The following is a 24,795-nucleotide window of genomic DNA, read 5'->3' as shown; positions in this document are numbered from 1 at the left end:
ACTCCGCCCCCACGGCCATCGTGCTGAACTCCATTACAGTATATGGAGAAAAATAGGATCCAGTTATGACCATTACGCGTAGAATTTCAAAATGAAACCTGTCCAACTTTTGTAAGTAAGCTGTAAGGAATGAGCCTGCCAAATATCAGTCTTCCACCCACACGGGAAGTTAGAGAATTAGTGATGAGTGAGTGAGGGCTTTGCCTTTTATTAGTATAGATACATTTTATGTGTAACTTAACTCCTGCTTGTCTTTTTACTACATCTAATTGCCTATAGATATAGAAGGGAAGGTGGGGATAAGTTATAAACAATAATACCTTATAAACAGTGGTAAGTCTGTGAGATTAGCCATTCTAAGGCTACATATTAATAATACAATAGGGGAAAGTAGAGCAATATATATATTACTCTGCCAAGATAAAACACACAGGTAGTCCAGCTACTCCAAAATGACACTTCTGGACGGATATAATTATGTCTTTATGTTTTAAAATTGATCTTTATGTTATGTACTTCTGTCCTCTTTCACCTCACTTCCAAGCTGGGAACTGCAAATTGAAGGAAAAACTAAAATTTCATTTGTAAGAAAAACATTCTACTCTGTGCAGCTCAGTGACAGAGTGCCTTGCAGGGTTGTGCCATGAGTTTGAATGTTTTTTTTTCCTGAGTCCGTGTGGTTTTTCTTGCAGGTTCTCCAGTTTCTCTTTCACATTTCCAAAGACATAACTACTTGGTTCTCTAGCAAATGTAAGTGGTGGGGAGGCATTTTGGGCTGTTTTTACTCTATTATTAACATGCATTGTACCATTTTTAACAATAATTGCTTCAATAATTATACATGCACAACAATAATACTACTATGACTAATAATAATAATAAAAAGGAGGCCACTATAAACACAGACACCTTTATCATATCAAGGGCGGAATTTGTTGAAACAATATATAGAATTTCTTACAAAGGTCATCAAAGTGGCACAGTAGTTAGCATTTCCTGCCGCACAGTTCCATTGTTGTGTGTTCAAATGTGGTACCAATTGCTGTATGTGAGAGACTTGCAAATTTTCCTTATGTGTAAATGTTTTTTTTTTTCAGGTTTTCCTGCTAAATTACAAAGATGTGTCTTTAGGTTGCTGATTCTAACTTGTCCCCATACTATTCTGTTAGTGAGTGGTTGGTACTCGAGCCAGGCTTGGTCTCTGCACTGGCTTCTGTACCACTGAGATAGGCTCCATACCCTTACAATAAGCCTGCTTTAGAATGTTAGGTTAATGTATTGCAGATCTGAAAAATAAAATCTTAATGACTCCATTGCTAGATAACTAGTTTTGTTTCTGAATTCTAGTATAGCATCCTAAAATATAGGCCACACAATATAAAAGTCACGTGTGCTTTGAGGGTGAAAGCCAAAAAGTGTTCCTACACTTAAGAAATCTAAATAAACAAAGAATTCAAACTCTCAAACAGAAAAAAATGAAATTATGGTCAGAATTCTAAATCTAGACAGTAAGTTTTTAAACACGTTTTTCTTTATTTTATACACACTGTTTTTTCTTTTCTGAATATTACATTTTAATTTTCTCCCAACTATTATTTTCTTCCTATTCCAAACCCAGTTCTTATACAGTGAGCAAAATGTCACCTTTCTTTTACATAGCAAAATTTCCATAATAATGCTCTGCCTGTCACAAGCTTACGGTATACAAAAATGGTGCCTATGACATCAAGCTATTCATCCAGACTTGTGCTACTCATAAGAACAAAAGAAATTTGACAAACAAGAGGAGACCATTCAGTCCATCAGACTTATTTGTTTAGCAAATAGCTAAACTGTCCAGATATCTCATCCAGATTCTTCTTAAAGGCTGTCAAGGTTTTTGCTTCAACTACATGCCTCAGTAGTTTCTTCCAGATTCCCACAACTCTTTGCATAAAGAAGCGCTTCCTGAGTTCAGTCCCAAATGCATACCCCCTTAATTTCCACTTGTGTTCTCAAGTATGTCATTCACCATTAGGTTAGCAAAATTTTGCTAGACCTGCTTTATCAATGCCTTTGAGAATTCTGAAAACCTGAATTAGGTCCCCAGGCAGTCTACTCGGCTCTAGACTAAACAGGTTTAATTCCCTGAGGCTGTCAGAGGAGGACATGTCCTTAAGTCCTGGGACGCACTTTGGTTGCTCTCCTCTGCACAGCTTCAGGTGCTGCTATGTCTTCCGTGTAGTGTGGTGACCAGAACTGCACACAGTACTCCAGATGGGGTCTTGCTACTCTGGGCATAGCGTCCCTTGATTTATATTCAAGAGTTACAATGAAATAACCTAACATTTTATTTGCCCTTTTTAATCACTTCAGTACTTTATTAAAGTTATGAAAATGTGTCAACATAAACCCCTATATCCTTCTCAGAGGTGGCTTCTTTTAGGACAGCGCCCCACATCTGATATTTATAAAATTGAGATCCAGTTTTGTAGGTTATCTCTGATGCCTTCAGCTTCTAGTTTTAGAATTAATCTCCAGAGTGAGACTGTATTCACAGGATAGAAGACGATGCCCAGGATTTATAAATAAAAGCAAACAAAAAGAAAAAAAACAAAACAAACAGCAAAGGTTAAAAGAAGAGTATTCAAGTACCAGTGGATCCTGACTTTTGATTTTAGCAGTGGAGCAATGAAGAGGCAACTTGAGAACCTAAACAAGTTATGTTAATGTGCAGTCCTGTGCACAAGGGAGTATTGTTTAAAGAAAGACATCAAATTGTAAATGTAGGCAGGTATTGTCACAGTGAGGATCTTTGTATCAAGAGACCTCATGCTGTTGTAGTGTGTCAGTCAATCTGCAGCTGTGTGCCTGTTCACCTACAAAAATACTGCAGACACTAACATCCAGTTGCTCATTACATCCTTAAAATGCTTAACAGATGTGGCAAAACAAAGAGCTATTTTTTTATTAAGGATTCCAGTATTTAATCAAGCACTGCATCAGATTCCAGCTCTTAAGTAGCCCGATGGTTTCTGCCTTTCTTTCTATCCATTTTTGTTTTCTGGGTTCACTGCTATATTTGACTAAATTCTTGCCTGTTTTGTTTGATTACTGTAATTCTCAGTTTGAATAGTCTATACTTTTTAGGTCCTTGCAAGTAACCTGTCAAAATAATGAGACATACTCAGATAAAGGTTTGTGGCAGCCTCCCGTATAATCTGGTATCCTGGCTGCAAAGTCGTTTTTTATGAAAATAAACAGCACTGATGTGCATACAAATGAGTCCAAAACAAGTATGAGGATTTAAGGAAGAGAGACAGGCTTTTAAAGGGGAAGACAGGAAGTGAGATCATAATGATCATGCCCATGTTCTTTAGCCATTGGTTCGAGCCCGGACGTGACATCACAGGGGCCAGAGCTGGTAAGGTCTCCTTCCATTGGCTCGAATCTGGAAGTGACATCAAGAGGGCCAGATGGAATCTCCTGGGAATGGTCTACAGGAATGAGAGAAAAAGAGTCAGTGCACTCTGCCAGCTCCCGGCATGCCTCAGAACTGCCGTCACTCAAGCTGTTCAGCTGCCTCCCATGCGCACGTGTGTGACAAGGCCCCCCCTTAGCCCAGACCCGTCGGGTCGGGCGACCCTAACCGAGAGGTCATGAACCCAAGAAAGAGCATCAGCATTGGCATGAAGAGCGTCTTGGCGATGAACGAGCGAAAATTTATATGGCTTTAGGTCAAGAAACCACCGGATGACCCACGGATTTGACTCCTTGTGCAGGGCCATCCACTGTAAAGGTGCATGGTCTGTGACAAGGGTGAATTCTTGGCCTAACAGGTAGTACCTAAGCTGAGTAATCGCCCATGTAATCGCCAAAGCCTCCCTTTCCACCGCTGCATACGTGGTCTCCCGGTCCAACAGTTTCTGGCTAAGGTACATGATGGGGTGTTCCACACCATCGACACTTTGGCTCAGCACGAACCCAGGCCTGTGTCCGAAGCATCCATCTGGAGGATGAAAGGCAAAGAAAAGTTAGGTGCCATCAAAATAGGTGCAGACGTAAGGGCCTGCTTTAAGTCACCAAATGCAGCGCCTGTCTTCTCAGTCCATACCACAATGTTCGGGGCCCTCTTCTTTGTTAAATCAGTCAAGGGCGCCGCTCTCTCCGACAACTGGGGCACAAACCGGCGGTAGTACCCCGCTAACCCGAGAAAGGCTTTGACCTGCTGCTTGGTTCGCGGACGGGGCCATTTCAAAATGGCATCAACTTTGGAGCACTGTGGCCTTACGGTACCCCGACCCACCAGGTAGCCTAAATATTTGGCATTTCTTGGGATTAATCCGGAGCCCGGCCTCACCAAGTGTCCGCTCGGACATGCTGTGGGTGTTCCCTCCATGTGCTGTAGTAGATGACCACGTCATCCAGGTAGGCAGCACTGTATGAGTTATGAGGCCGGAGCACTTTGTCCACCAGACGCTGGAAGGTTGCTGGAGCCCCGTGTAATCCAAATGGAAGGACACGGTACTGCCAGTGTCCGCTAGGGGTACTAAATGCGTTTTTTTCCTTCGCAGAGTCCGTTAAAGGAACCTGCCAATACCCTTTTGTCATGTCCAGTGTGGTCAAATATCGAGCCTGTCCAAGCCTCTTGAGGAGGTCATCCACTCGTGGCATTGGATAGGCATCAAATTGGGAGACTTGATTAAGCCGACGGAAGTCATTGCAAAACCTCCAACTCCCGTCAGGCTTACCGACGAGCACAATGGGACTGGACCAGGGACTACAGTAATCCCTCGCTATATCGCGCTTTGACTTTCGCGGTTTCACTCTATCGCGGATTTTAAATGTAAGCACATCTAAACATATATCACAGATTTTTCGCTGGTTTGCCGCTTTCTGCGGACAATGGGTCTTTTAATTTAGGTTACATGCTTCCTCAGTTTGATTGCCCAGTTGATTTCATACAAGGGACGCTATTGGCGGATGGCTTAGAAGCTACCCAATCAGAGCATGTATTGCATATTAACTAAAACTCCTCAATGCTATAAGATATGCTTCCCGCGCTGTGCTTGTTTGCTTCTCTCTATCTTTCTCGCTCTCTCTGCCTGACGGAGGGGGTGTGAGCAGAGGGGCTGTTTGCACAGAGGACACGGACGCTCCTCTACAAAATGCCGCTTTATCGTGGTGCTTCTGTATACTTAAAAGCATGTATTGATTTTTTGATTGTTTGCTTTTCTTTGCAGCTCTCTGACATTCTCTGCTCCTGACGCGCTCCTTTATGACGGCGCTCCTTTGAAGATAAGATATGTTTGCTTTCTTTTAATTGTGAGAAAGAACTGTCATCTCTGTCTTGTTATGGAGCACAGTTTAAACGTTTGACTAAAGGGTGTTATTTCATGTCTAGAGGGCTCTAATAATGTTAACAGGGTGGGAGAGTTTATAAGGGCTTAAAATATATAAAAATAACCACACAAACATATGGTTTCTACTTCGCGGATTTTCACCTATCGCGGGGGGGTCTGGAACGCAACCCCCGCGATCGAGGAGGGATTACTGTATAACTTTCCTCAATCACATCTAGTTCCAGCATGCGCTTGATCTCAAGCTCCACTTCAGCCCTTTTTGCCTCGGGAAGATGATACGGGCATTCTCGGACAATAACCCCGGGCTCTGTCACAATGTTGTGCTCAACCAGAGAGGTCCTTCCTGGGTTCTCACTGACTACCTCCCAAACGGATAACTGTTTCCAGCTCCTGCTGTTGTCTGGGACTTAAGTTAAGGCTGTGTCTGTGAGCGAAGAGTGAGAGGGGCTGGCCAGAGGAGGGATCGGGATCCCTGTCCATCCACGGTTTCAGTAGGTTCACATGATAAACCCTTCAGCCAACGATTGGGTTGACTCACCAAATAGTCGATGAGTCCCTTCCTCTCCTTAACTTCGTAGGGGCCTTGCCAATGGGCAAGCAACTTAGAATGGGAGGTAGGCACTAAACCCATGCCTAATCTCCCGGGTGGAACTCCCAGAGAGACGTGCTGTGGTTGTAGTAACAGACCTGTGCTGCTTGAGCCTCTTCCATGTGACTTTTAAGGAGGGGCTGAATCTTTCCAAATCTATTGCGTAATTGTGTGATATACTGTAATATGTTTGTAGAGGGAAGAGCCTCTTCTTCCCATCCTTATTTTAGAATATCTAATATGCCCCGGGGTTGTCGCCCATACAGTAACTCAAAAGAAGAGAACCCCGTGGAGGCTTGTGGGACTTCCCAATAGACAAAAAGGACGAGGGGGAGGAGCTGATCCCAGTTCCTTCCATCCTCGCTAACCACCTTACGCAGCATTTGTTTGAGAGTCTGATTAAACCTCTCCACTGAGGATGATACACTGCGGTCTTTAAATGCTTTATTTTCAGTAATATGGCAGTCTCCTTGAACATCTCTGAGGTGAAAGGTGTTCTCTGGTCCGTCAGGACTTCCTTGGGGATACCCACGCACGCAAAGACTCCTAGTAATTCCCGTGCGATATCTTTTGAGGTAGCTGAGCGGAACGGAACAGGGTATTTGGTAGCATAATCCACAAGGACTAGGACGTACTTGTGTCCTCTGGCTGAGGGCCCTAGAGGTCCGACTTTATTGCCCCCATTCGATGGAAGGGAATATCAATCAGGGGAATAGGAACAAGAGGAGTGAGGTCCTTTCTTGGAATTTGTTGCAGTTGACACACCGGGCAGGAAGCGCAAAAAGCAATGAACCTCCTCATTGATTCCCGGCCAGTAGAAACTGAGCTTGATCCGCTCCAGGGTTTTTTCGGTGCCCAAGTGGCCACCTAGGAGGTGGGCGTGTACTAACTCGCAGACCTGCCGCTGGAAGGTCCGCGGGATTAGCAGCAGCCTTCTCTCCTGCACGTCATGCATTGCTACGCGATAGAGAAGGTCGTTGTCTAACAAAGTGAGGACCCTGTGGCATTGACTGGTTTGTGCGCTGGCCATTGACTAGGACCACTGCATTTTTTGCAAATTTCAGGGAATCGTCACTCCACTACACCCTTTTAAAGGAAGCCGGCGTGTCTCTAAATTGGAACCATAAAAGGAAGAGAGGGTCTGGACTGACCTCAATAGCCGTGGTTTCCTCCCGCTCCGCCGTGGCGCTGGTGGATGATGTGTCAGCACGCGACGGCCCGGGAGTTGCCACGTCACCCAAGACAGCCGCTTCATCTCTTTCTGCCGGCTGATTACACAACAAGGAGGCAGCTTGAAACGGCTCATCTCCGTCCATAACTAGGCCCAAGTTAACCCCAGGAGTGGTATGTGTCTCACCGCTTTTGATATTAGGCCATTCCCTGCCCAGTATCACCGGGTGTGGAGGATCAGGGAGGATTGCCACGGTTAATTTCTGAACTGATCCTCCGTAGCTGATGACACTAATCGCGGTCCTGTACCAGCAGGTTTACCCATGGACACAGGTTATACCGGCTTTAAAGTTCAACCACTGTTGCGGTAGCACAAATCGGCGAGCAACAACGGAAATGTTGCTGCCGGTAACGAACAGAGCAGAAGTTTTATAACTGTTAACGATCACCACGCCTGTGTGTGGGACCGCCAACGGGTTTGTCAGAGCGCACCAACCCCTCTTCCCCCTCCACCTGCATTCCACCTCATTCCAAAGCGGTTTGCGTGCCCGCGGGCCTCAGGGACGTCGGCACAAGTTCTGGGTTGTACAGGGGGGGCTAGGTTTAAGACGTACAGTTCAGTTCGGCCAAGGGACGATTCAGCTCCCCCAGATTGTGAGGCCATCCTTTGTCTTTCTACGAGCTCTATGAGCTCTGCCATGTTTCTGAATTGTCTACCCCAGAACGGCTGGGTGAAGCCCCGGGGTAGTGTGTCCAGAAGCAGATAGCAAGCCACTTGCTCTATTATTTGGAAGGGCTTGAGTCCCTGTGGCCGTAGCCACTGCCCTATTTATGCCCATAGGGACCAAGCTTGTTGAGGGGTCGGCCGCTCTGGGTCGAACCTCCAGTTTTTCAGGCTACTCACCTGCCAGACTGGGGCACCCCTAGATGGAAATCGGGGCTCTGGCTTCACAGGGAGGTGGGCATTCTCCTCCGAGAGAGCATAAACAGCCCTCTTTGCCTCCCCCTTCCGAAGCAGCCCAATTCAGTGAGCCACTCCCTGGCCTGCCTAGGTTGCCTAGTGGAGCATGCCGGGAGCAGAGCCTGTACCGGGCCACTCAGAAACACGGGACACCCTCCCCACCTGGAAACTCAGCCCCGGTACGCTCCCACCTGGATGTGTTGCAGGTCCTGTCCCCTTTTCTTCCAGGACTTCTGGATCCTGCCGACTATGCCAATGTCACAATAATGAGACATACTCAGATAAAGATAAAGGTTTGGGGCAGCCGCCCGTATAATCTGGTATCCTGGCTGCAAAGTCATTTTTTATGAAAGTAAACAGCACTGATGTGCATACAAATGAGTCCAAAACAAGACTGAGGATTTAGGGAAGAGGGACAGGCTTTTAAAGGGGAAGACAGGAAGTGAGGTCATAATGATCAGGCCCATGTTCCATTGGCTCGGTCCCGGAAGTGACCTCAAGAGGGCCAGATGGAATCTCCCGGGAATGGTCTACAGGAAAGAGAGAAAAAGAGTCAGTGCACTCTGCCAGCTCCCGGCATGCCCAGAACTGCCGTCACTCAAGCTCTTTAGCTGCCTCCCATGCGCACGTGTGTGACAAATCCATTCCATTTTTTTGCATTATTTCTTTTTGTATGACTTATGTTTATTTCTTACCTTTATTCTCTTTCAGTAAACAATTTATTTTCTTATACTATATGGCTTTCAGTTTACATTTCCTAAAACTTTCTTGTAAATGTAGATCTCCTAATATAATCATTAACTTAATAGGTTCAATCATTGCACTGGGTGACATTTATTGTCCATTACGGTAAGGGCTGTTAGCGCACTTGGTAAGATATGCATTCTGTAGCTTAGACAGATGGCAGGATTAAAATGATTTTTATACTGTTCAGAATATAGAAAAGTGCATTTATACAGCAGGATTTCTGTAATTGTTTGGCATTTCATGACTGTTTTTACTACTGAAACCCCCAAATAAATTAAAAATGAGCACCTCAGTTTGGATTACTTTTCACTTAAACATGGATGGGGATTTTGTAGTTTATGACATAGACACACCAACATTTTAATGATCATGACCACATACTCCATTAAAATCTTTTCCTTTAGCGCTTGGAGATCAAAATCAGAACTATTCAGGTTTAAAAACAATTGCTGGTCTGAAGTGTAAAGAAGCTTATTTTTGCCACTCAAAAATGTAATTGTTTTTATTTTGCAATTGAGTGGATTATTTTTGCAAATTGTGTAATTTTAAAAATATGATTGTATTAATGGGTAGCACGGTGGCGCAGTGGGTATCGCTGCTGCCTCGCAGTTAGGAGACCTAGGTTTGCTTCCCGGGTCCTCCCTGCGTGGAGTTTGCATGTTCTCCCCGTGTCTGCGTGGGTTTCCTCCGGGTACTCCGGTTTCCTCCCACAGTCCAAAGACCTCCAGGTTAGGAGGACTGCCGATTCTAAATTGTTCCTAGTGTGTGCTAGGTGTGTGTGTGTGCCCTGCGGTGGGTTGGCGCCCTGCCCGGGGTTTGTTTCCTGCCTTGTGCCCTGTGTTGGCTGGGATGTGACCCCAGTGACCATGTAGTTAGGATATAGTGGGTTGGATAATGGATTGTATTAATTTGCAGATATGATATTTGGCAAACATTATTTAATGTTTTAATGCTTGTTTTGCTGCCAGTAGCACTTTAGACATAATTTAGAACAAAAGAAATAAAAGGAAATTCATCTTGTGTGTACTAGGTAATACATAAATCTACATTTTATCATGTTATTTTGGACATATACAATGTTTAACCTGTTTAGTACAGTTGCCAGTCTTTATGGACTTTGCCCGTTTTTCCTTGTCTATACAGATTTATTGCTATGAGTGAGTATGCATAAGCATCCCCTATAAGTCATGTTGTATTGTCTCAACAAGCAGGATCGAGAGGTGACATTTAACACATTTTATAAAGTTAGAAAAAAGTATTTTTTTTCATTTTCATGAATACACCCATCACTCCATTTATTAAAACCAGAGAGAACAACAATAAAGAGTTGAGGTGCCAAACTAGCCACCCTATATAATTGGTTTCAGCAAAAATCAAGAAAACACGCAATTATTGCAAAATTGTCTCGCAGACATGAGTTCAAAACAGAACTGTCCCAAGATGGCGGAGCTTCCAATTTTGGACATTTCTGACAGGAAGTGGCGAATCCAGGTGGATGGACACCAGATTTGACATAGGGGTTTTCTAACCATCGATCAACTGAACTGCAGAAGAAGGAAGAGAGAAAGGCATTAGGACACAGCACCAAGCCCTGGAGCATTACTAGGATTGCCATCACTAGAGCCCTTCAGCTGTCCCCTATGTGCATGCACTTGACAACATTTATAAGAAATAAGTGTCCAAGGGTTTCAGAGCCTAACTGAGAAGGAGGATGAGAACAAAGCCCAGACTCGGTGCCTGCCATATATATTCAATATTTAACATTTTAATAGAATGATTGGATTTAATGATGGTGCCCTGTAAAGGTTGTACCAAAAATGTCAAACAGAAAATATTCAAACGTTTGTTTTCTCCATTATTTAAGATTAAGATGCTCTGTAGTCTAAAAAAATATGGGAAATCCATCTCCTGTATACTATACAGTATGTAGGTTTTATTTTGCACTTTAGTTTAACAGGTAACTTCAGCTTCTTTCAGTTTTAATAAATATAGAAAGTTCCTCAGCCAGGGCTGGTTCTTGCCTTGTGCCAGTGCTGCAAGGATGAGACCCTAGTACTTTGGATTTCATTAAATGTGTTTAAGCAATTAATCAATATAGATTTTGTCTAGGGTCAGCATAGGCCATCAGGAAGCACTTACCCTCTGGTCTGTGTGTGAATCCAGATGCCCCAGTGCACTGGCAGGCACATTGTGCTGTAAATATGGCGCTATCCTTCAGATGAGATGTAAAACTGAGGTTCTGACTCTCTGTGGTTATTAAAGATTCCTGGGCATGTTTTGAAAAGAGTAGGGTGTATCCCCACCCTAATTGTATCTCCAATTGCCCACCATGGTCTAGTCATTCACCCACCCACCCAATGTTCCTCTGTCTCTAACTGGTTATCTCCTTTACCACTTCAGCACCTAACAGCTAATGTGTGGTGAGCATACTGGTGCAAAAATGGCTGCCATTGCATCATTCAGGTGTGTGCTACATATTGATGGTTGCTGAAATGGTTCCCCTCTGTCTCTGTAAAGCATTGTAATAGTGAAAAAAGCAATAGTTAAATGTAATTAATTATTAGTACAGTGGAACCTCGGTTCACAACCATAATTCGTTCCAGAACTTTGGTCATAAACCGAGTTGGTCGTGAACCGAAGCAATTTCCCCCAAACGACTGTATGTAAATACAATTAATCCGTTCCAAACTGTACAAACTGTATGTAAATATGTAAATATATGAAAAGATTATGCACAAATATAGTTAATTACACCATAGAATGCACAGTGTAATAGTAAACTAATGTAAAGACATTGAATAACACTGACACAAAACACCCAGGCTCCCTGCTCAGCCTGCTCGTGTTCTCTCTCTCTGTATCACACACACACACACATACACCACCCACCCCCTCCCTCCTCCCTTCCCTGTCAGCAGCACGTGCTTGCTCTCTCTCTCTCTGCGCTTGCTTGCCACGCGCTCGCTCTCTGCGCTTGCTCGCTCGTGTTCTCTCTCTCTCTGTGTAGCGCACACACACACACACACACACACCACCCACCCTCTGTCAGCAGCATGAGCAGCAGTTTTTTTTAAAATGAGTGTTAAGCACAGTGGAAAAAAAGGAACATTAGAAAAAATCGGAACTTTAAAAACCAACCACAAGCAACCAAAAAAAATTGCAGGAGTTCATGCTAATAGCCTTACAGCCCGATCGCTGTAAACACTTTTTTAAAAATGAGTTTTAAGGAGTTCATGCTAATAGCCTGAGCATGCTAATGAGTTTTAAGCACAGCGGAAAAAAAGGAACATTTGAAAAAAGACAAAAGTAACATTGCAACTAATTGCGCTATGAACAACTCCATCTGTAAACACTTTCATGAGTTTTAAGCACAGGGAAAAAAGCGAACATTTGAAAAAGAGAAAAGTAACATTGCAACAATTCACGCTACGAACTGAAAAATTAACTTTTGAAAAATCCGTAATACAAAAACCACCAAGAAAACTAACCTTGCATGAGTCGAGTTCTGGCATGAAGTGTTTTCCTTCAGGTGTTTTTTCTCTCTTGTGATTTCTTGGGTTTCTGGTGTTTTTAGCTGTTTAGCTGGTGGGAGCGAAAGCCTCATGCAGCCATTCCAAAAAGAAAGTTCTTGTGACCCAACCCTTCGTGTTTGCGCTCCACATTACTGGCAGTCTGGCTTTGTTTACATTGTGCTGCTTGAAAGCACGAGGGTTCTCAGATTGGTAAATGAGTAAACTGGTAAACAGTTTTTCCACCTCTTGTAATTTCTTTCTTTACTTCGATTTCAATTTTCTTCAGAACTTTCTTCTCACCACTCTTCACTTGCTTAGAAGCCATAGTTAACTGCAAAAGCACACAAAATACTGTAGAGCACAAAGAGAGTGCACGTCTGACTGAGATCAATGAATAAGGCTCTTGCAGGCATGCGGCTCGCTCGCTTTCTCTCTCTCTCTCTCTCAGCCTGCCTGTGCCAGGGTGAAATTGGGGGGATGGTTCGCTTGCCTGTACTGCCTGCAGATAGGCAGACAAACACGTGCAGCAATCTCCCTCTCCCCCTCCCCAGCAGGCACGTGGTTCGCTCGCTCGCTCTCTCTCTCTCTCTCAGCTCAGCTCGGGCAGGCAAGGGAAACTGGCTTGTTCGTATACCGAGTGTGTGGTTGTGAACCGAGGCAAAAGTTTGGTGGACTTTTTGGTCGTGAACCGAGTTGTACATGAACCGAGACGTTCGTGAACCGAGGTTCCACTGTATTATTATATCTTGCTCGAAACTCAACACATGCCTCCAAAGCAAAGATCTTTTGATACTTCAAAAATTAAATCAATTTCAACTTAGTTTTTTTGTTAAACTTCTCAATAAATATTTTAAACAAATTCTCTTTCATTGTCCTTCAAAAGAAAAAACAAACGTATCTGTACGGGTAGCTTTTCACTCAGTAAGTCCATATTGAAATCATGGCTATTTATTTTTTAATTCGACTATAAATTTACAGTTTTGTTTGGGCATTATCAGACATGTGCGAGTAGGAGTTATTCTCAGTGGTCTTTTGAAAGTGTTATGTATAGTGAAAGAGGGAACACTTGCCGACTCCTCCCTTTTCATCAGTAGGCATGAAGAAGTACCATGACAAAGGGCACAGAAACCCTGCCCATACGGCCCCACCAGTATGTAACGACAAGTCAGGCTGGAAGTTCAGTTGAGAACTGGCATCTGTGAGAGACACTACTCCTCAACCAAAGCACAATTATATCAATGGACCCCGAGGGTCCACTATTACCTATTCTGACCATTATTGACTGTTTAGATTTTTTTTTCATTCATTAAATGGGGATTGTCACAGAAATTTTATCGTGTCTGTTTTGTCTTGTTTTACAGTCTATTCTGTACTTATGATCTGGTATTCAATAGTAATGCAGCTCTGTCAAACTGCAAGCTGAAAACTGCCATGCATGCTTTTTATTAAACAAACCCCTCTGCGTTTCCCAGCAGCATCTGCTACACAGTATGAACAGTAAGAATTTATACCGCATTCAAAACATTTAATGGAAATGCATGGAGCAAACAAAAATATGTACTGTAGATGCAAATTTGTTTTCACAAATGTGTAGTGTAAAAAGCAAAAGAGAATTCTATGCAGTTTCAGTATTTTTATAAATTTTAGCTTGACAAATATTTTAAGCCACAAAAAGAGGGCATTTCCAGAAAAAAATAAGTCTGGGCATCTTATTTTTGTCAAAAATACTTATATCAATATATACAATAACGATAACATTTAATTATCATATATCAATTAAAACTTACCTAAAAATGAAAAGGAATTCAGAAAACAAAATAAAAGTTCTTAAAATTCTTAAACCTAATAATTATAGCAGTAGTTTAATTAGTGGGTATCTAGTCATGTTTAGTCTGTTTAAGAATGGGACTGAGGTGCAAGACACACAGAGGCCATCAAAGACTATTGTGGCCTTGGATCTGCTTCATAAGCCAAGCCTTTATATGTGAGAATTTAACAAGGGAGTGACCACAGAATAGTTTAAATGGCCACACCTTTGCTGATGGAGTCTGAGATCAAGAGTAAAGTTAAAGAAGTGACGTAGAGGAGCTGAAGGAGCATTGCATTGATTGTGCTGTCAAGCAAATTCAATGACCGGAGTAAGAAAAACATTAGGAGTTTCTTGCTTTGCTTTTGTTTTTGTGCAAATCTCACACAATTTCTTCCACAATCTCACATATTATTATTATTATTATTATTATTTTTATATTATTAATGCATTCTATAAATTCAAAATATAATTTGTCTCATTACAACTGTAAATTTACCAATGAAAATGGCATTTTGAAGTGAACCCAATCTCTTCATATTACTGTTTTTCTATTTTTAATGTTCATATATAATAAGCAATTAGAGCTGAAGCTTTAGTTCAAAGCTCTGGTAAACAATAGCTCTGCACATGAAATAAAGCACTGATGACCACGCTAAATCATGTGAGGACCCACTTCAACGCACTGCAGATCTCTTTGAAGTTCCCACAGCCTCTTCAAAAATTTTATCTACTTCTAATTTGTCCGATCATATTGTTTGAAAATAAATGATCTCTGTAGATGAATGGATGGATATTCTTATTTGTTTTTAAATCAACATAAATCATTAAAATGTCACTAGTAATAAAATGTAATATTATCAAGGTTCCCGCCCGCCCCATCATGGTTCAGGATCACAAATCAAGCTCAATTAAATGTTAAAAGAACTCAATATGAAGGCCTTACGTTCAAACCCAAAAGGACTTGCTTTGCAGACGTAAGTGCCTCTATAGGTAACTAACTTTAAAATGTGCACAAAGAAAATGTCACACTCCTAGAACTCCAAAACTTTTGAAAACAAAACTGTTTAAAAGTACAAAAAAAGAAACAGTTGTCTATAAAAGAATGAGGAAGAGACTATCAAAATGGTTCCTTTATATAAACAGCAATACACTAGCATAATGCCACACTGTGACTGTGACAGCCATTCTTTTTAAATTTTCTAACTTTTTAGTCATTCTGGTGTGAAGTCCAGAAGTCCATGTGGCCATCACCATCAAGTCGTTCCATGAGAACCCTGAATACAATGAAGACTGATTGAGATCATTTATGTTAGGTAAAATGCAAAGAGGGGGTTGGGTGGTTTCATGGCCTGGAACCCCTGCAGATTTTATTTTTTCTCCAGCCGTCTGGAGTTTTTTTTTTTTTTCTGTCCTTCCTGGTCATCGGACCTTACTTTTATTCTATGTTAATTAGTGTTCTCCGATTTTAATTCTTACTTTGTCTTTTTTCTCTTTCTTCATCACGTAAAGCACTTTGAGTTACACTATTTTTATGAAAATGTGCCATATAAATAAATGTTGTTGTTCAGACAATAGTGTGTATATATAATATAATGGAAGGATAAGGGAAACATTCTATTCAGGACATTGTCTCTCCAATCTGTTAGGTGGCAGAACCCTGGCTTATGATCCCACTACGGATACCCACAGGGCACTTTGGGAAGTGTAGTTACACTGGCTGTTAAAGACTGGAACCAAATATATGTTTTTATTTTAAAATAGTAAGAATACAAGCAGCTCACTTCTCAAAACAGACTCGTCGGGGATCAAACCCATGAAGTTTTGATTACCAGCCAACAGTTAATACTGTTGCACCACTGAAGCGGTTGTAGCAAATGCGTGTCAATGTCGCACCCTAATGCTGGTTCTTTTTCTGTAGTTATATTTTTGAATAAAAGCGCACTTGTTCTATTATATTTGTACCTTTTGTGAAAGTGTTTCTTTGATATTTGGAATTCAGGCTTCACACATTATACACTTCATGTCTACATTTTGTCAATTATTACTAAAACATTAAAAACATTTCTGTTTTAACAATATGTTTACATAGATCGTTGTAGACACGGAACACACATGAAATGCATGTGTTCCAAATAACGATATAGTATTTATAAAAGGTGTCATTTTGCTTGACTTCTCACTCTATACAGCTCTAAGCAACTGACACACAGGTGAACAGACTTGAGCTGAGAAAACTGTGTGGGGTGGGGGATGTGATAGCAGGCTGCTTGCTGTTTGCTGCTTATCCACACATTTACAGGACAAAAGACGCTGATGGAGAGGTGCGAAGCGATTTAAGGTGGGACGGATCTACGAGTTTTTTCGTAGGCTCTTGTAATTCTAGTGCTAAGTGAAGGTTTATGGATGTGGTGAGAGAGGACATGCAGGTGATGGGTGTAACAGAACAAAATGCAGAGAACAGAAAGATATGGAAGAAGATTTTCCGCTGTGGCAACCCCTAATGGGAGCGGCCAAAAGAAGAAGAAGAAGAAAATAAAAAAATGTTCAACAGGTTCAGGTTAAACACATAACTCACTTTGTTTCTTTTCTTTTCTGACTCATCTTGAAGGAATACTCCACCCAAACATAGTTTATATGTTACTTTCCCTAAGTAGTCTGTAGTGGTGCCTGAGAAAATATTTTAATGTCAAGTTTTCATGCAGAATGAAGATAAAGAAGTTTATGACATAATAGAATAAAACAGTGACCAATGCTATACAATGGAAACTATTGTATAGTTACTTCCAGAATTTTCAGCACACACATAAATAGAACACTTGAAACCTAATGGGGAAGGACTTTTTGAATTGAAGATATGACTCTTGACCAACAAATGAGGGGCAGAGGGAGATCTTCAATTCAAAAAATCCTTCCCATGTTTTTTTAGATTTCTCATTTATGTGCCTGCTGATAATTCTAGACATAATGATTTTGCACATTTTGAGCATACAACTGGATAACAGACATATAGATTATACTATATAAGTAACATGAGTTTGTCTTTTTTTTGCCCTTTTATATTTTCTGCATTGTTTGCAATTGCACATCATTGGTCACTGTTTATTTCTAATATGTCAAAAATGTCTTTCTCTCCATTCTGCATGAAAACCTGAGAAATAACGTACTTCCGGGATGAAAAGAAGACTTTTGATCTGACCCGGAAGTGATAGGAAGTCACATAGACTGAGCGTACGGAAACACTTCCGGGTCAGAGAATATAAAAGGACTGTGGGAGATCCCAGTCATTGAGCTGAGCTGGGTGGCAGGGTGGCAACGCATCTGGGAGTGGACGATTTATTGGTTACTAGCAAAATACCCGCACTTCACAGCGGAGAAGTAGTGTGTTAAAGAAGTAATGCAAAAGAAAGGGAAACATTTTGAAAATAACATAACATGATTGTCAATGTAATTGTTTTGTCACTGTTGTGAGTGATGAGTGTTGCTGTCATATATACATATATATATACACACACACATATAAACATATATATATACATATCCATACATATACACATATATATATACACACACACATATATACATACATATATATATATATATATATATATATATATATATATATATATATATATATATATATGTATATATACATATACACATACATCCACATATATATACATATTGTAAGATATGGCCGGCCATGTACCCCGGCCAATACCCCCAAGCCGCCAGGTGGAGCCCTCCTTGCAGCATGGAGGTCCCCAGAAGACCAGCAGGGCATTATGGACCATGTAGTTTTATGCACCTCCTGCTGGATGCCATGGGGCCACGAGAGGGAGCTGCAGGAGGACCAAGAGTTCTTCATGCCCTATGACCCGGAAGTTCGTCATAGGAAGAGCGACGGCTTCCGGGTGAGAAAAACATTATTTACCCTGACCCGGAAGGAATAAGGACTTGTGGACTGTTGGGAAGGAACACCTCCGGGTCAGGGAATATAAAAGGACTATGGGAGCTCCCAGACGATGAGCTGAGTTGGGAGGCAGGGTGGCTATGCGTCTGGGAGAGTGGAGGATTATTATTATTATTATTATTATTGGAGTATTTGGGAGTGGAGGGTGCTTTGTGCACATCATTGATATAATAAATATCATTATTGGACTTTTACCTAGTGTCTGACGTGGTGTCTGAGGGTGCAAGGGTGCGAGCAAGCATCTTATTCTGTTACAATTGGCGTAGCTCGGCAGGATTCTCTGGCCGTCAGTTTGGCAGAGGACCTGTATTTAAAAAATTTTATTGTGGACAGAATACCCCGGGAAGACAGCGTCACGACACACATAGGAAAAATCGCCAGAAACCTCACCTTTATCAAGTCCATCATGGGGAAGAAGAAGACAAAGCAGAGCGCCAGCAACAGCGGAGGTCTAGCGCTGACATTGCTTACGCCAAGACGAGCCATGGAGCAGCTACGAGTTTCGGGAGAGATTTCGAGGAAGACGCCTCCGACGCAGGTATGTGCTGGGAATGTACTTTACAATCTTTTAATTTAACACATGATGTCCCATGTACATACCTCCCAGATGTCCATCCGAAGGCTCTGCGGAGGCAGAAGACAAACCCAAAGCGATGGCGCTCTCGTTCAGGCAAACGAGCAACCCGAAGGACTTCCGCATTACGGGTGCCGGCAAGGGACACGTGACCTACCACGAAGGATTCCAGGAAGGTGACGTTCCATGTTCAGCTGTTTGTGGCTTCACCCAAGAAAAGACGGACTTGGTTTTTCCGAAGGGGAAAGGGAGATGAGCGGCACCGCTCTCCCTACAAAAAAGTAAGGAGGTCCGGGAAATGACTGATCGGTCTGTCGACAAATTGATGCAGACTGATTGCAGTCAGCCAAAAGCGCACCGCGTCCTCCAAAAGAACTCCAAATCCCAGGCTCCCTTGCGGGACCTGTCGAAGCACGCGCCAGGAGCGGCCGTGTTTATTGGCTCCCAGCCGGAGGGTAAGGCTAATGATGGCTTGAGCGTGCCTCCGGTTGCATTGAATAAATTTTTGGACGTGCACGAGCTGGAGAAGTTGCTTCAGCCCGTGCACAGTTTTTTACAGGTGGTGCAAACAATCCAGACGATCGTTGCAGACTTGAGAGGAGCGCTGAAAAGCCTATGAACAAATTAAATGAGTACCTGCGGCGATTGTCTCGGGAGCCACCTGTCTTAATTGATTTAGCGGTACAGGTAGGTAAAGCCGGTACCGTATATAATGAAATAGGGACGCAGAGTGACATGGGCCCGCGTTTAATCCATAGCGGGTGCCAAATGGATGCGTGCCCTACAAGAGAGGCCGGTACGATAACCGAAAGTGGCCAGCGGAAGGGCTAATCGATCCGGGCAGCTACACAGTGCTGACTCCCGGAGCGAGACAGCCCTAAAGACGCCGCCACCGGTAACTTATAAAGTAAAAGGGGTGCAGACAGTAAAGGGTCTCTCTTCATCTAGTAGAAAGACTCAGACTGTGGACAAGCCCAGATCAAGCAGGAGATCCCAAAATAAAACGGGGTCTCCTGACAAAGAAAGAGAGAAAGCACCATTAGAGGCGGCAGGGTTTCACTCCCAGCAAAACAAGGGCGGACCTAACATTTCCTAATTGTTTTCAGTCCCGCAGGGGGAGAATACCAGGAGGACGGAGGCAGTGCTACGGGTGCCGAAGGTTGGGCCACATTTGGCGATACTGTCCTTGGAGAGAGGGGGACAAGATATCAAACTGGAATAATATTCCCCCTAGGTTCTCCAAGGACCAAGATATTCAGATTAATCAAGGCTCAACCGGAATGTCCTCTTGGAGGAAGACTTCCCTCTCGGGGCAGGCGCCCAATCTTTATAATTCGCCGCTGGGGGAATACTGTAAGATATGGCCGGCCATGTACCCCGGCCAATACCCCCAAGCCGCCAGGTGGAGCCCTCCTTGCAGCATGGAGGTCCCCAGAAGACCAGCAGGGCATTATGGACCATGTAGTTTTATGCACCTCCTGCTGGATGCCATGGGGCCACGAGAGGGAGCTGCAGGGAGGACCGAAGAGTTCTTCATGCCCTATGACCCGGAAGTTCGTCATAGGAAGAGCGACGGGCTTCCGGGGTGAGAAAAAACATTATTTACCCTGACCCGGAAGGAATAAGGACTTGTGGACTGTTGGGAAGGAACACCTCCGGTCAGGGAATATAAAAGGACTATGGGAGCTCCCAGACGATGAGCTGAGTTGGGAGGCAGGGTGGCTAAGCGTCTGGGAGAGTGGAGGATTATTATTATTATTATTATTATTATTATTATTATTGGAGTATTTGGGAGTGGAGGGTGCTTTGTGCACATCATTGATATAATAAATATCATTATTGGACTTTTACCTAGTGTCTGACGTGGTGTCTGAGGGTGCAAGGGTGCGAGCAAGCATCGTATTCTATCACAATATATATATATACATATCTACATATACACACATACATATACATACACACATACATACATACACACACATATAATACACACAAATATATAACACACACATATATAAATATATACAGTAGGACCTCGGTTCACGACCATAATTCATTCCAAAACTCTGGTCGTAAACCGTTTTGGTCGTGAACCGAAGCAATTTCCCCCTTTGGACTGTATGTAAATACAATTAATCCATTCCAGACCATACGAACTGAATGTAAATATATATATTTTTTAAGTTTTTAAGCACAAATATAGTTAATTAAACCATAGTGCTGTAAATATGGCGCTATCCTTCAGATGAGATGTAAAACTGAGGTTCTGACTCTCTGTGGTTATTAAAGATTCCTGGGCATGTTTTGAAAAGAGTAGGGTGTATCCCCACCCTAATTGTATCTCCAATTGCCCACCATGGTCTAGTCATTCACCCACCCACCCAATGTTCCTCTGTCTCTAACTGGTTATCTCCTTTACCACTTCAGCACCTAACAGCTAATGTGTGGTGAGCATACTGGTGCAAAAATGGCTGCCATTGCATCATTCAGGTGTGTGCTACATATTGATGGTTGCTGAAATGGTTCCCCTCTGTCTCTGTAAAGCATTGTAATAGTGAAAAAAGCAATAGTTAAATGTAATTAATTATTAGTACAGTGGAACCTCGGTTCACAACCATAATTCGTTCCAGAACTTTGGTCGTAAACCGAGTTGGTCGTGAACCGAAGCAATTTCCCCCTTTGGACTGTATGTAAATACAATTAATCCATTCCAGACCATACGAACTGAATGTAAATATATATATTTTTTAAGTTTTTAAGCACAAATATAGTTAATTAAACCATAGAATGCACAGCATAATAGTAAACTAAATGTAAAAACATTGAATAACACTGAGAAAACCTTGAACAACAGAGAAAACTAACACTGCAATAGTTTGCGCTATAACGCTACCAACCGGCAGCTAAAAGCGCTTTTTAAATGAGTTTTAAGCACAGGGAAAAAAATGACGATTTGAAAAAATCTGTAATTTAATAAACCACCAAGAAAAATAACATTGCAACAATGCACACTACGAACAGATCGCTGGAAACAGAAGTGAAAACAAAATCAAGCCCAGTGCATTTTTAACTGCCTTCCTACCTTGATGCGCCCAGCTCTCTCTAGCGCTGCCTGTGTGTCTGCATCTCGGGCTGCCTCTGTGTGTGTGTGTCGCAATCTGCTGCTCTCTCTGGCGCTGCCTCTGTGTGTGTTTGTGAGTCTCTCTCGCACTGCCTGTGTGTGTGCGCGGGCCTCTCTGCGCTGCCTGTGTTTGTGCGCACGTGCGCCTCTCTGCGCTGCCTGTGTGTGTGTGTGTGCGCGCCTCTCTTGCACTGCCTGTGTGTGTGTGTGCCTCTCTGTCGCTGCCTGTGTGTGCCTCTCTGCGCTGCCTGTGTGTGTGTGTGTGCCTCTCTCTCGCTGCCTGTGTGCGCCTCTCTCTCGCTGCCTGTGTGTGTGTGTGTCTGTGTGTCGGGCTCTCTTGCTCTCTCTCACTGCACAGGAAATGCACAGGGAGAGACTGAACATATACAAACTGAAAGGGAAACTGGCTTGTTCGTAAACCAAGTGTGTGGTCGTGAACCAAGGCAAAAGTTTGGTGGACTTTTTGGTCGTAAATCGAGTTGTACGTGTACCAGGATGTTCGTGAACCGAGGTTCCACTGTATATACATATACATACATATCTACATATATACATATACACACACACACACATATATATATATATATTGTGGAGGACTGCCGGCTTCCCATGCTGTTCCTCACCCCCAGGTCGCCAGGAGGAGCTCTCCCGACAGCAGGATCACGCTCCGAGGTCCAGCAGGGCCTTATGGATTTTGTAGTGTTTATACACAGCCCTGCTGGATACTTTGGGGACCACCAAGAGTCGCTGTGGGGGGTCCTATGGGCTCTGTGATGCCCTATAACCCGGGAGTACTTCACGGTCACGTGACGGGAAGGAACGACGTGCTCCCGGGGTGAAGAACAGGACTGTTTGCCCTGACCCGGAAGGATAAAGGAACTGTGGTCTAATTGGACAGGAACACCTCCGGGTCAGGGGCTATAAAAGGACGGTGCCTCAGTCCAGACACTGAGCTGTGCTGGGTGGGAGAGGAGCAAAGTGTCTGGGCAAGGAGGAGTGATTAGTGTTTTGTTATTGGTGTTTAATAGTGATTTAATAGTTAATGAGTAGTGTGGAAGGTGCTTGGTGCACTGTGGAAGAAAATAAAAAGTCTTGGACCTTTACCTGGTGTCTGGAGTTGTACCTGAGGGTTCAAGGGAGCACTAGCTCCCCCTACTGCCACAATATATATATATACAGTATATATATATATATATATATATATATAGTGGTAGATCGGGGGGCGCTCTCACTCCCTTGAACCCCTGTCCACGACTCTAAACACCAGGTAAAAGTCCAATTGTTGACTTTATTTTGTTGCCACAGTGCACAAAGCACACTCTCCACCACAATACTCATATAATAACAATAACTACAATAATAAACACAATAAAACAATCCTCCAGCTCCGAGACGCGTTGCCACCCTTCCATCCAGCTCAGCTCCCATCTGGGAGCTCCCACAGTCCTTTTATATTCCCTGACCCGAAAGTATTCTCAATCCCCAGTCCATGTGATCAATCACTTCACTTCCGTGTCAGGTAAAAGTTCTTTTCTTCACCCCGGAAGCCCGTCGCTCTTCCTATGACGAACTTCTGGGTCATAGGGCACAAATGAGTCCTCGGTCCTCCCTGCAGCACGCCCTTGCGGCCCCTGAGGTATCCAGCAGGGCTGAGGATAAAAACTACAGCGTCCATGATTCCCTGCTGGTCTTCAGGGCACCTCCATAGTTATATATATATATATATATATATATATATATATATATATATACACAATCTTTGGGGTGCGAGCAACTGTTGCTGGGGGTGCCAGAATCAATCAAGGAAGAAAAATGAAAAACATTATTTGTACAAAATCTTAATTTATTTATCCATTCCTAAATAATTAAATGGGCAGGCTATTTTGTATCAGTGCAATACGCTGTTTTTTAAAACGGATGACACCCGCTTTTACATGCAAGTCTGCATATCTGTTCAAGTTCTATTTAAATTTTGAATAGAAGGAATTTTTATTTAGTCGACAGAAATATCTTTGGTAGGAATGTAAGTTAAATGTAGGCATCATTGCATAAATTTTTCTTCACCATACAAATGTAAAGAGTAAATTCGCCTTACATTCCAACCAAAGATATTTGTGTCGACTAAATAGAACTTGAAAAGATATATTTTTTCGAATGTGATCGCGCAATTCAGATCGAGTTGACGTGCACCGAAGCATTGGAGCCAGCGTGCTATTGTGGTTTCACCTGCGTGCCTCAATAAGTCACCCTCCCCTCGCTCTTACTTTTTTACCGTTCATCTAATGAATACACTGAGTATGGCTTTACCAAAACAATCATTGATGGCGAATAAAGTATTCATTATTCATAAAGCTTCAATTGGTGATCTGTCTTTCTGCGTTAACCGCATATTTTTTCATACGTCTCAAACCAAGGGGATGCGAGGGTAAAATAAATCAGGAAGCGCGTGTAAATACTCAGTGCACCCCCTCTCGGGAATCGAACCTCGGATGTCGGCGCTAGTGGCAAAGCCTCTGCCATTGTGCCACCGCATGTGGTTCGTCTATTTGAGAGTATGTAGATCGGGGTATATATATACATATATATATATATATATATATATACCCGCGCTTCGCAGTGGAGAAGTAGTGTGTTAAAGAAGTTATGAAAAGAAAAGGGAACATTTTAAAAATAACGTAACATGATTGTCAATATACAGTAATTGTTTTGTGAGTGTTATGAGTGTTGCTGTCATAAAGGATTTGATTATCATTATTTCTTTCAATCAGGTTCGTATTTGTAGGATGTGTTGTGTTCAAGTTACATTCCGTGTTAGTCAATCGTTGTAAAGATAACAGGTTTCATTCATCGATTTGTTTCTTACTGCATCAATAAACAGCTCGTGCTCCTCTTTATCTGAGATGTGACACACTGCATGCATGGGTTTTTTTTTACACTGTCTTCCATTAGCGGGACATTGACTTTTTCCACCCCACGGCTGTATTTAATGTTAGCTAAGA

This window comes from Polypterus senegalus, chromosome 8, assembly GCF_016835505.1.
Source record: "Polypterus senegalus isolate Bchr_013 chromosome 8, ASM1683550v1, whole genome shotgun sequence".
NCBI lineage: Eukaryota > Metazoa > Chordata > Cladistia > Polypteriformes > Polypteridae > Polypterus > Polypterus senegalus.
This window is presented reverse-complemented; position numbering follows the sequence as displayed.